Source organism: Diadema antillarum, unplaced genomic scaffold (genome assembly GCF_040938485.1).
Source record: "Diadema antillarum isolate AM-2024a unplaced genomic scaffold, OU_Dant_1.0 seq00000782_RagTag, whole genome shotgun sequence".
NCBI classification, from domain to species: Eukaryota; Metazoa; Echinodermata; class Echinoidea; order Diadematoida; family Diadematidae; genus Diadema; species Diadema antillarum.
This window is the reverse complement of record NW_027271670.1, coordinates 2,225,384-2,235,780: the sequence shown is the minus strand read 5'-3', so window position 1 is coordinate 2,235,780 and position 10,397 is coordinate 2,225,384.

Below are 10,397 nucleotides of genomic sequence, written 5' to 3'. Positions count from 1 at the left end.
TCAGTCATGATTAAACCTGTATTCGAATTTTAGCAATAAAGGAACTGTGCAGAGCAAATTCACTTTCATAGTTTTTTTTTTTTTTTTTTTTTTTTTTTTGGAGGGGGGGGTGATGACATTTTCTCTTTTTATTTTCAAATAAAAAGACACCATGACATAGAATTTGGATTGCTGATACCATCTGAGGGTCTGCAGTGAGTATTGATATGGCACTACAATGTATGCATTAATCTTACATGTGTGCACTGATTTAATGGCGCAACTTCCTGAATTTTTTGAGTTCCTGCCCACATCACAGTATGTGATACATACAATACAAGAATATCAGCGCAAGGTTGTTTTTCCTGTCTCGCATGTGGTTTTGTGTTCACATCTCCCAGAGTCACGAGATATCTCAGATGACACGGTGTTGTACATACCAAATGCCTTGGACATGCACACTACAGTTGTACATACCGTACCACACGTATAAAATCCTCTTGGCTAACACTGAGGGCAGGCTTTGTACTGAATACAACGTGTACTGCTTGGTTATATGGATAGCACGTTGATTCCTATGCTGTATTATGTACAATCTGTACCACTCCTTGCCAACTACTGTTACGATAGAATATGCATCCAGGTTTCTAATAGGGATTGCCATAGGCATATTATTTTAGCCAAATTAGAACATACATTGTACTGTACCTGTGTTACAATAACCAAGAGTTCCCGGTATCTAATCGTGGGAAAGGCTTTAATGGATATGGATGTAATGTTATGAAGACATGTTACAAGTTCACGCCAAACAACATTTGTAATGTTGTGATTTACCTGAAACCACTGTGTGGTAGTTAATTCATGTACATTGTACATTGTATTATGCGTTTGTGTAAACTTGTGAGTGTACTTGTACAATGTAAATGTGCAATGTACATGTATTACATGTGAAGCTTCATCTAGAGGAACATCTTCGGCAAACTGACATTGTTAACTGCTCTGAGCAACGACTGTGCCAGTCAAGCAAAGGAAATTAAAATCAATTCCTCATACATGTAAAAAGCAAATGTTATGGAGATAAAGTTATATTGTTTATGATGTATACATAAATATTTGTTGTGCTTGTGCTGGGAACATGATAAATCTGTTATCAAAAGTCACAATAGTTGCATTCAGATTGAAGCTAATCATTGTCGGTCTAAGCATCAATGATAAGATTTGCCCTCTAAGCTACAACGCATGACCACACGACACTTAATCTTAAAGATTGAACTTTCACGAGAGAGTGTCTTACTCGATGATAAAACCATTAACTGGAAGAGATACAATGTACATACACACAACGCTATTTGAAGACAAACCTGATTATGGCTTGACGATACAGAAGTGTACAACACATCCTGCGGCCCTGGAGGTTGACGTGGAAACTGACGGGGAATAGGTTTCACTGAGAGGTTACACTAACTTTTGAGTTTGCCGGTATTGATTACATGGCCACAAGATGCTATACTACGAGTGGGGACCCCTGCTGCTCTTTGATAGAGCACAAGCCCTGAGATATCTTGTGGTTACAATCATCAAGTAATCTTGTGTACATGTAGCTAACTTTTGTGTGCATTTTCATGGTACTATGCTATGAGCTTATTATTCACGCTAATCTTTTTAAGTTTAATCTAAATTAATATGTTTTTGTGCATGTATACTGTAGCTGATAATACACAATTAAAGGTGCATGGTCCCGGTGTTTTAGTCAAATGCGTACGCGGGCGCACGGCGCAAGTTTCCTATAGAGTACGCTATCGACTCCTCTTTAGCGCTTACGCTGTGGCCCACTTTCCCGAGTCCGAAGAAGTCCGATCCACTGTAGTCAGTGGTCCGATCACAGTTCGGCTCATGGTTCAGCTGATGGGGATGACAGCTTTAGCAAACTTCTTTTGTGATGTCATAATAAGAAGCACATCTGCACAAACCCTGGCATTACACTGTACTACAGACTGTGTGATGCGCCGAGAAGACAATGAAGGCAACGTTACTTAGCAACACCTATGCGCTTTGCTCTCGATGACAGCTCAACTTCGGCAATCTTCGTATCAATGCTAACGGTGATCGGCAGTATCATCAACAGCGTCCTCTACACTACCGGGACTATGCACCTTGAAGATGTTAAGTTTTGAGTGCATGCCCCTCCGGCCATATGATTATGATCTCGGGATGCTACAAACCTACAGTGTACTAGCCAGCTTGCCCCTGGGCTACAAAAACTCACTGTCAGGGAAATGATGATATGAATGAGTACTGACAGTACTTGCCAGTTAAAAGTGTGGGGCCCTTGCCAGAATGCCCATTTATAAGACAAGAAGGGTAGAAATCTTGGATTGTAATGCCCTGCTTCTCAAGAAATTTAATTTTAATAGCAGTATGAATGCAGGGTTTTGAAAGTGCTCTTTATGAAATTAAAAGTCAGATCCAAATTCAGATGTTTACTGTGTTTCACAGAGATAAATCGCAGGAATGTGTAGATGTAACAATATTGATAATTTAAAAACAGGACACATGCAAGCACTAATTGTAAATGTCCAATAATCCTCCGATACAGAACAAAACACTTGTCAAAAGCAAAAAGTAACACAAAAAGCAAAGAACAAAAACAAGAACTATCTCAAGCCCCGAACAAAACTAAAAAACGGCAAACCACAATACTGTACTATACATGTACAATTGTAAGTTGTACAGCTTGTACATTGACTGTCAGACACCATCAGGTGTAGAAGTGTTTGTACTTTCACACAAGTCAAAAGAACCATAAAAATACTTGAAAATACTACGTTTATTTGTTGATGTGCATTGCATTCATACTACTAGTTTGCTATGCATTGCCATAGCTGTGGTTTCATTCCCTCTCCAAAAAAACAGTGTACTTGAAACTTCAAAATCTATTGGACAATTGAGATTCATGTGTGACCACAAGCCTGTGACATTGAAATTGTGTGATAGCCAAATTGGGCTATTGGGATAATTATTTGAAACTGGTGACATGCAAACCACCCAGTTAGCTGTAGGTGCCTGAAACAGTATTGACAAGCAATGAGGGATAGTGATTTGAAGCTCGCTAATTACAATTTTGTACAAACCACCCTGTTACCTGTACACACGTATGGTGTCCAAAACAAACTTATTGACAAGTGATACTTGTAATCAAGGGTTGATGTATGACTGATCTTTTTCGTGTTGTTGCCCTGTAAGTTGCCTTCTGTTGGACAATTGTGCAAGTACAGTGTATGAAGCATACTGCAAATTACGCTCTGTAACAAAAGCCCCAGTGTTTTTGGCAACCATACTTTACAGAACATATTAAGTTCACTTGGCCATATTAAGTTTACTTGGCCATAAAAGGTATTACAACTTCGTAGTTAGCTAATTGCTGGATCTTGCAGTCATGCGTGCAACACCTTATGTGGAGGTTATACAGTATTATGATGTGTTAAAAATGTAGTCCAAAATGCCTTGTAACATTGACCACTGTGCAATGAATAAAAGGCATGTGCAACGTGACAATTTGTAACATGACACTGTATATTGTGTGATCAAATTGAAGACACATCATGTTATTGTATGTTGTAGCAGTAAGTGTGGTGGTAAGATATCAGAGGTACCAGATATGAGATATCAAACATAACAGCTATTTATTTTGAATTATTTGGTGGCCATGCAAACAAAACAAATTTTACTTTATGGATTGTGAGTGTGTATGTTCACACCATGATTTCATGGTACATGTACACTCTATATTTCTGTGAACAGTTAAAACCAAACATTTGAGCCTGACGTCAACAGTAATCAATAGGGCCTACACTGTCCAGTCTTTCATGTTAGTGGCATACATGAAACGTGTGTTTCACATACAAACAGATATTTAAAAAAAGAAGAAAAATGTCCTTTTTAAAAATCTAGGGATATCTACAAAATATGTACAAGGTCTCATTTTCTGTAGAGTTTCACAGTTACTGTATGTATGCAGTCTCAATTCAGTCTTAAACTTTAGAACAGTTCAGGGAAATCTATTAAATGTACACACGTACATTACGATTTCACTGATCATGAGTGAAATATGATATCAGGTTATATATTCTCTTTAGGTGCAAAGAGGGTTGGATTTTTAAAAGTGATTCTATTTCCAAAACATGCACTTTGATCTCTAGGACGTCTTGTGCTGGAGTACACATTCGCACCTTTTTTTTTTCTTTTTTTTTTACAGTACAAGTATGTGCAGTGAAAGTCTACTCTGACTTGCTGCAGCTACATGTAGCATTTGATAGTTCACCCTTTGTAAAACTACATAAAAGTCAGTGCCTGTGAAATCAGGTTGTGGTTTTGACAGACCAAGGAGGTTTTGTACTTGGAGTTCCTACTGGCTGTAATTTATTCAAACAGTTGTCAGATTTCTATTGATGTGCAAAAGAATTCCACAGGTGCACTTGTGCCATTGATGATCAAAGTTCCAAGCCGCCGTCTTGCTGAGCAATCTGAAGATTCATTTTGAACGTTATCATAATGTTGGCCATATTTTGCTTATCTATTTATTAAATGAAATGAAATTTCACTTAATAGTAAAGCATGTAAAACAACGAAAGTCAATTCCATTCAGAAATTTGCGCAAAAGTGTAAATCAGAGCTGTATTATATGAAAATGTTTAAAACTGTACCATCCTGGAAAGCTGGTTTTATCACTTTTCGACTTAATTTTCCCAAATGAAACTAACATGTAATAATCTTCAAGTATAATTCTTTATTGATAGATATATTAGATTAGTGCCTGCGTATGCCCAGTCGAGTAATTTTCATTTTCATTTGAGCATTTTTTCCTCAATTTCTGTTTGCGCATCCTCGTGTCTGTACCACCTAGCTTTTATAAGAAGGGATAGTGAAAAGTAATTACCATCACAAAGACATATCTTCCTTTGAAAGTGGCTGGTACATTGTAATTATGCAATGAGACACGAGTCAATTGTCTTCGTATCGGCGCGGCAGATCCTGTTTGGCACATGCTTCAAATATTTTTGAGCGGCGGCTTCGAACATAGATCAAAGGGAATAACTCAGTTGTTACTCCATATCTTCAACCTCCTTGGACAAACTAAATGTGGGAAAGTGATTATCCTTTCATTGTTGGAATGAATACAATAAAGGCATGTAGACCACCCTGGAAATACATTGTATGTAAAAGCTATCAGTGATAAAAAGGTGTTGTTGTTTATTTTTTTCTTAGGAGTTCATTGTGGCAACTCAATCTCCCTAGATGCGGAGATGGCTCGGCGACATGTCCTAGCATGTAGCCGAGTCTGTGAAGGTTCGCAAGAGAATCAAACATGTTCAAGTTTTTTTCAGAGACTCTTTTCGGTCTCCAAGCCGGCAAGGTGGTCGTGGAGACGTCTCCGTGACATCTCCTAACCTGTGTAGTTAGTTGCAGCCAAGTCATGGGGACTAATTTTATTCATGACTTAATACCGGAAATGTCATGGCGTCATCTCTGTGACTTAGAAGATGTTTCAGAGATGTCACAGTGACGGCTCTGTGACTTTTGGACGAGTGAATTCTCCCCTTTTTTGAAGCCGTCTCTGAAGTCACCATGGAGTCGCTCTCTTGGTGAGGGCGCGATCCATTTGTTTACTTGTCCTTTGAGTTGCGTGAGTTGCAGCAGTCACGGCGAAGCCTCCTCCATTGAGATATGCCCTTTAGATACTTTTGTGCAATGTTGCTTTAAATAATAAACAGTATGCAGTGTAAATTCAAACTCTGAACACTTTTTGTCACAGGAAATATTTTGTGAATGGGATATTTATAATAGACATATATACATAGGTTGTAAAGCTGCAAAATAATAGGGACCTTGCATGATACTGTAGTCCCACCACAGATTCCACGACAGATTCCAATGGCAGTGTGGACGACCTTTTCTCTTTCACATAACACATGAAGAAACTACATATGATTCACCTGTGCATGTAACAAGTAACATTCATGTATGGTTGTCCTGGCATGATGAATCTATTTCTTGTAGCGTGTATTACTGTGTATGTTTTTTTATGAACAGATCTGTAATATGATTTGCCAAGTGAAGCTATTAGTGGATTGCAATATGAGAAAGAGTGTTTTCATCTTTTGTATTTTTCTTTCCCGAGAGAAAGATCAAGTTTTTCTGTTTGTATTTCAGCCTCTGTCAGTCTCTTTTTGCCGATGTTACAAATTTGATGTCGAGAGAAAACTGCATGTAGGAAGTGAATCTATATTTAAACTGAATTGCCACATCAGTGAATGTTTGTACCAAATCAGACAAATCACAAGATGGCATTTGAATCACTCTGGGTAACAAGTAAGCCATCATGTTTGTTGTACAAAGACAACCAGAAAGTTGAATCAGACCCTCGTGTGTGCCATGTACATTACTGTAGGCCTACATGTACTTACAGTGTACTTTGTTGAAAACACCAATTTGGATAAACTGGGATGATACACTGCATGCAGTGTCATAGTTTGAAATAATACGAGCACCATCTTCGTTGTTGTATGTTACAATGTACATGTATATTGTATGTGTGACAGAATTAGAAAGATAATTATTTTTCCAATGATTATTGAAAGTTCAAAAGTTTCATAAGCAAAACAAATGATGACTGTGTTGTCCAGAGTACATAAGTTAAATCTCACAGTCACATGTGACCTTCTGTTTGAGTTGTGTAGTGGAATGATTGTCATGGATTATTTACTGAGCACTGTCAGCTTGTCAAGACCTTCATACATGAAGCCTGTCACTCCTCTTGCTTGAATATTTGTCCCTCAGTTGCCCAGCTTCCAGTTTCAGTGCTGTCATTAGTTAGGTTCACACGCTGTTCCTAAACTTTAAGCTTAGGTCGAAAACTTAACTCTTGATGATTAGCTTGTAGTTTAGCACCGTGTGGATGCATTCAAAAGTTAATTGCAGGTTTAATTGATGATTAGAACCACGAGACATCTCAGGGTTTACGCTCTCCCCACGAGCAATGGGGGATCCCCACTTGTACTTTCACTCCGTGTGGACGCAATGATCAACAAGCTTGTGATTTAATAGCATGAACCTTGCTTCTCATTCGCATCCGGGTCAACCTCCAGCTGCGCTGGCCATAAAGCCATAAGGCCATCTACAAATGTAGTAAAGACTCTGCACTGCCGGTGTAATCATCGAGTGGGATGCGCTCGTAAGTTGTAACTTAAAGTTTAGGTGCGTGTGTGAAATCGCGTCGTGAATTCATGAGTGGAGCTAATCATTGACAGTTCAGTTTTTGATCTAAACTTCAAGTTTGGCAACTGCGTGTGAACGTAACTATTGATTTATTCCCTAAGACTTAAGGTAGTGCTCTCTAAACACATGGCATACATATATCACATACAGCCGATATTTCTGTAGAATATCTTGAAAAGAGATTGACTTTGAACGTTTATGCTTCAAGTGGTCTGATTACAGTAAGTAAGAAGAGCATGAATGCAGCTTATAATGTAAATAATCTCCCTGTTATTGAGAAAACAATATTGTTAGGTATTGTCGAGCAATTTGAGTATGCTATAGATGGATTTATAAATCGTAGGCTAAACAAAATGTACATCTGTACATCTATTGTAGTAGAGTGGATTTTTTCCCCCTTGACTGTGACATCATACACTTCATTTTGGAAGACAATGTACATATACCAATACAACTCTCTTGATTAATTACTCATTTGTATGCAAGCAAATGTTGACTTAAACACTTTAGTGAAGAACTGTGTGTTTGTTCTTTGAAAAAGGTCTGATGGTGCAAATTTTGTGATGACTACTAGTATGAAGATATGGATTTGGACAGGAACATGCTTATTTGTGAAAGGGTAAACATACACAGTGTACATTGTGTATCTTGGCACTGAAATACTGAAATACTCTGCATACTGTTTAAAACTGAACTTAAACTGTGTTGAAATTGTATTAGTTTGATAAAGAGCTGTGTTATCGAGTACAATCTATGTGTGTGTGTATGTGTGTGTGTATTGAAAAGCAAATGTACTGTAATTGATTGTAGTTTCCAGGAAAAAAAAAAAACCAGTTAATTAATGAGAAGAAAAGTTTGATTTATACTTCCAAGTTCTGTTGATAAATGCTTGCTTCCAGACGCCATACCAGCATTCTAGAGCAGAGGACAAATGTCTGTAGAGGACTTATAAAGAGGCAAGATGCAGCAATAAAAAGATTTAACAGATGTCCTGGTCAAGGATACACAGGTCTGTGTTTCTGTTGTTTTTGTCTTGTTATCTCTGTCTTCAAACTTCGATGGTGCACAGGCACTAGAAATTATTACGAGTCTGCTGATGCATTCTTCCAGTTGATCACGGTAAAAAAAAAAGTACAGTGTAGTACTCATAATTTACAAACTGGTGATGATAGTGTTCAGTTCACTCAGTATTACTTTTGGTTTTAAGTAAGATGTGTACTGTAGTTTTTAAATCTTCATGTTTGAATTCCATGTATGCTTGTGAAGATGTTTGCATCTAACCTGTTAATCAAGGAGAACATTAGAGATTATATTCCTTTGAAATGATGAAGACAATGAAGAGAGTCACCAGTGTGTTGAACAGAATATACAGTATGGATTGTTTTTTATAGTGACTGAAAATGTTTAATTTGCAGATATACCAGTATGTTCCTGAACTCACTCTTGCTGTTCATAAAATCGTATTGTTATTGTAGTAAAAGAATTCAGGGGAGAACATCCTGCCAGTAATTTCAAACATAATCAAAGTGGAATTATTTGTTTGAAGAAGTATTTTGGCAAGGACTTTTGCTCCATTCCTCTTTAGTCTTGCTCTGTGTGGCTCATTTGTGTGTGTGTGTGTGTGTGTGTGTGTGTGTGTTGTGTGTGTTGGACATGGTTTGCTTAGTTGTAATAGTATGCATTTTATCTCCTGAATGGTTTTATTATGTGGGAATTACAATCACAAAGATGCATACTTTGCAGGCATATAATACATGTTGTAAAGTCATCATGCTGTATCCAAAAAGAATAACTTTAAAAAAATAAACAGAAATGTGATATTTCATTGGGGGGGGGGGGTGCAAGTGATGAGACTATTTGAGTATCACAGTTTATCTACAACAGTGAAAGCACTCACAGGGATACATTGTACATTGTTATGATGCATGCATAAAATAATATAAGTACAGAATTTGTAATGCACCATCAATCAAGTAACCTATTCTGAGGCTCAGAGGGACATATAAAGAGAATAACATACATGGTTGTCCATATGAAATTTGAAGAGCAAGGAAGAGGTAAGCATACCCAGTAAGCAATGCAACAAATATTCAACAACAACAACAACAACAACAACAAAAAGATGTGAACATACTTGTATATGACTTCAGATGCTTTTTAAATGTTTCTGTGGTTTCTGCTGATTGGATCCTCAGTGGAAGAGCATTCCAGAGACAGGGCTGCAGAAATAAAATAACAGCTTATTCAGTAAGTGTTAATCATATCAGATGAGATGTGATGTCATAATAGCCTCACAGGTATTTCATTTACTCACACACAAATCTTCACTAGCTTCCTTTTCTCATACCTCCTTTTCACTGGTTTTTTTCTCTCTGCCTCTCTTTCTTGCGCCATGAGCATCTTTTCATGATGGATACCGGCGCATTACAAGTGTTCATATTATTATCATTATTATTATTCTGTTGTACATCTCCACCCTACACAAGGGCACCAAAGACATTTAATATGTTTGGGGATTCCCTGTCTGTGCGTCCCATGCCTCATTATCGTGATACACTTGCTTTCTGAAAGAGGTATTGAAGTCAAGTGCTCTTTCATTATGCTAGCAAAATGTTGAATTCTCTTTAGAGTTTGTTCTTTTTATATGATTTTCCTGCCATGAAGTGATGCCCTGTTGTAGTCTTCTCATTAAGCAATGGATGATGACTTTCAATTTCATAACTTTTGAACAGATTGTCTGATATCCCTCAAAATTTCACTGATGTGTTCTACTGTATGATAATGCTGAATTCTCTCAATCCACATCTTTGGGTATCGTTCACCTTTTTTTACAGGTACCTGGCCCAGGTCCGTGTACGATCATGGAGGTACAAAGACATCTTTCTTTGTACCTCCATGGTATGATGCATGATTGAGGTGTGCATGCACTGATTAGATTATGTTGAAATCCCTCCAGGTCAAAGGTCACAAAACTTTGACTGAAAATTGCTTAAATGCAGGAATGTGTGGTAATATTAATATACTTTGCTAGAAAGGGTAGATATGAATAGGTGATATAGGGTTTTATCTTGGAAATGATATGCAATGCACTTTTGTAATGGGAGGCAACATTTTCACAAGTTGTTGAAAAAAACACAGCACTA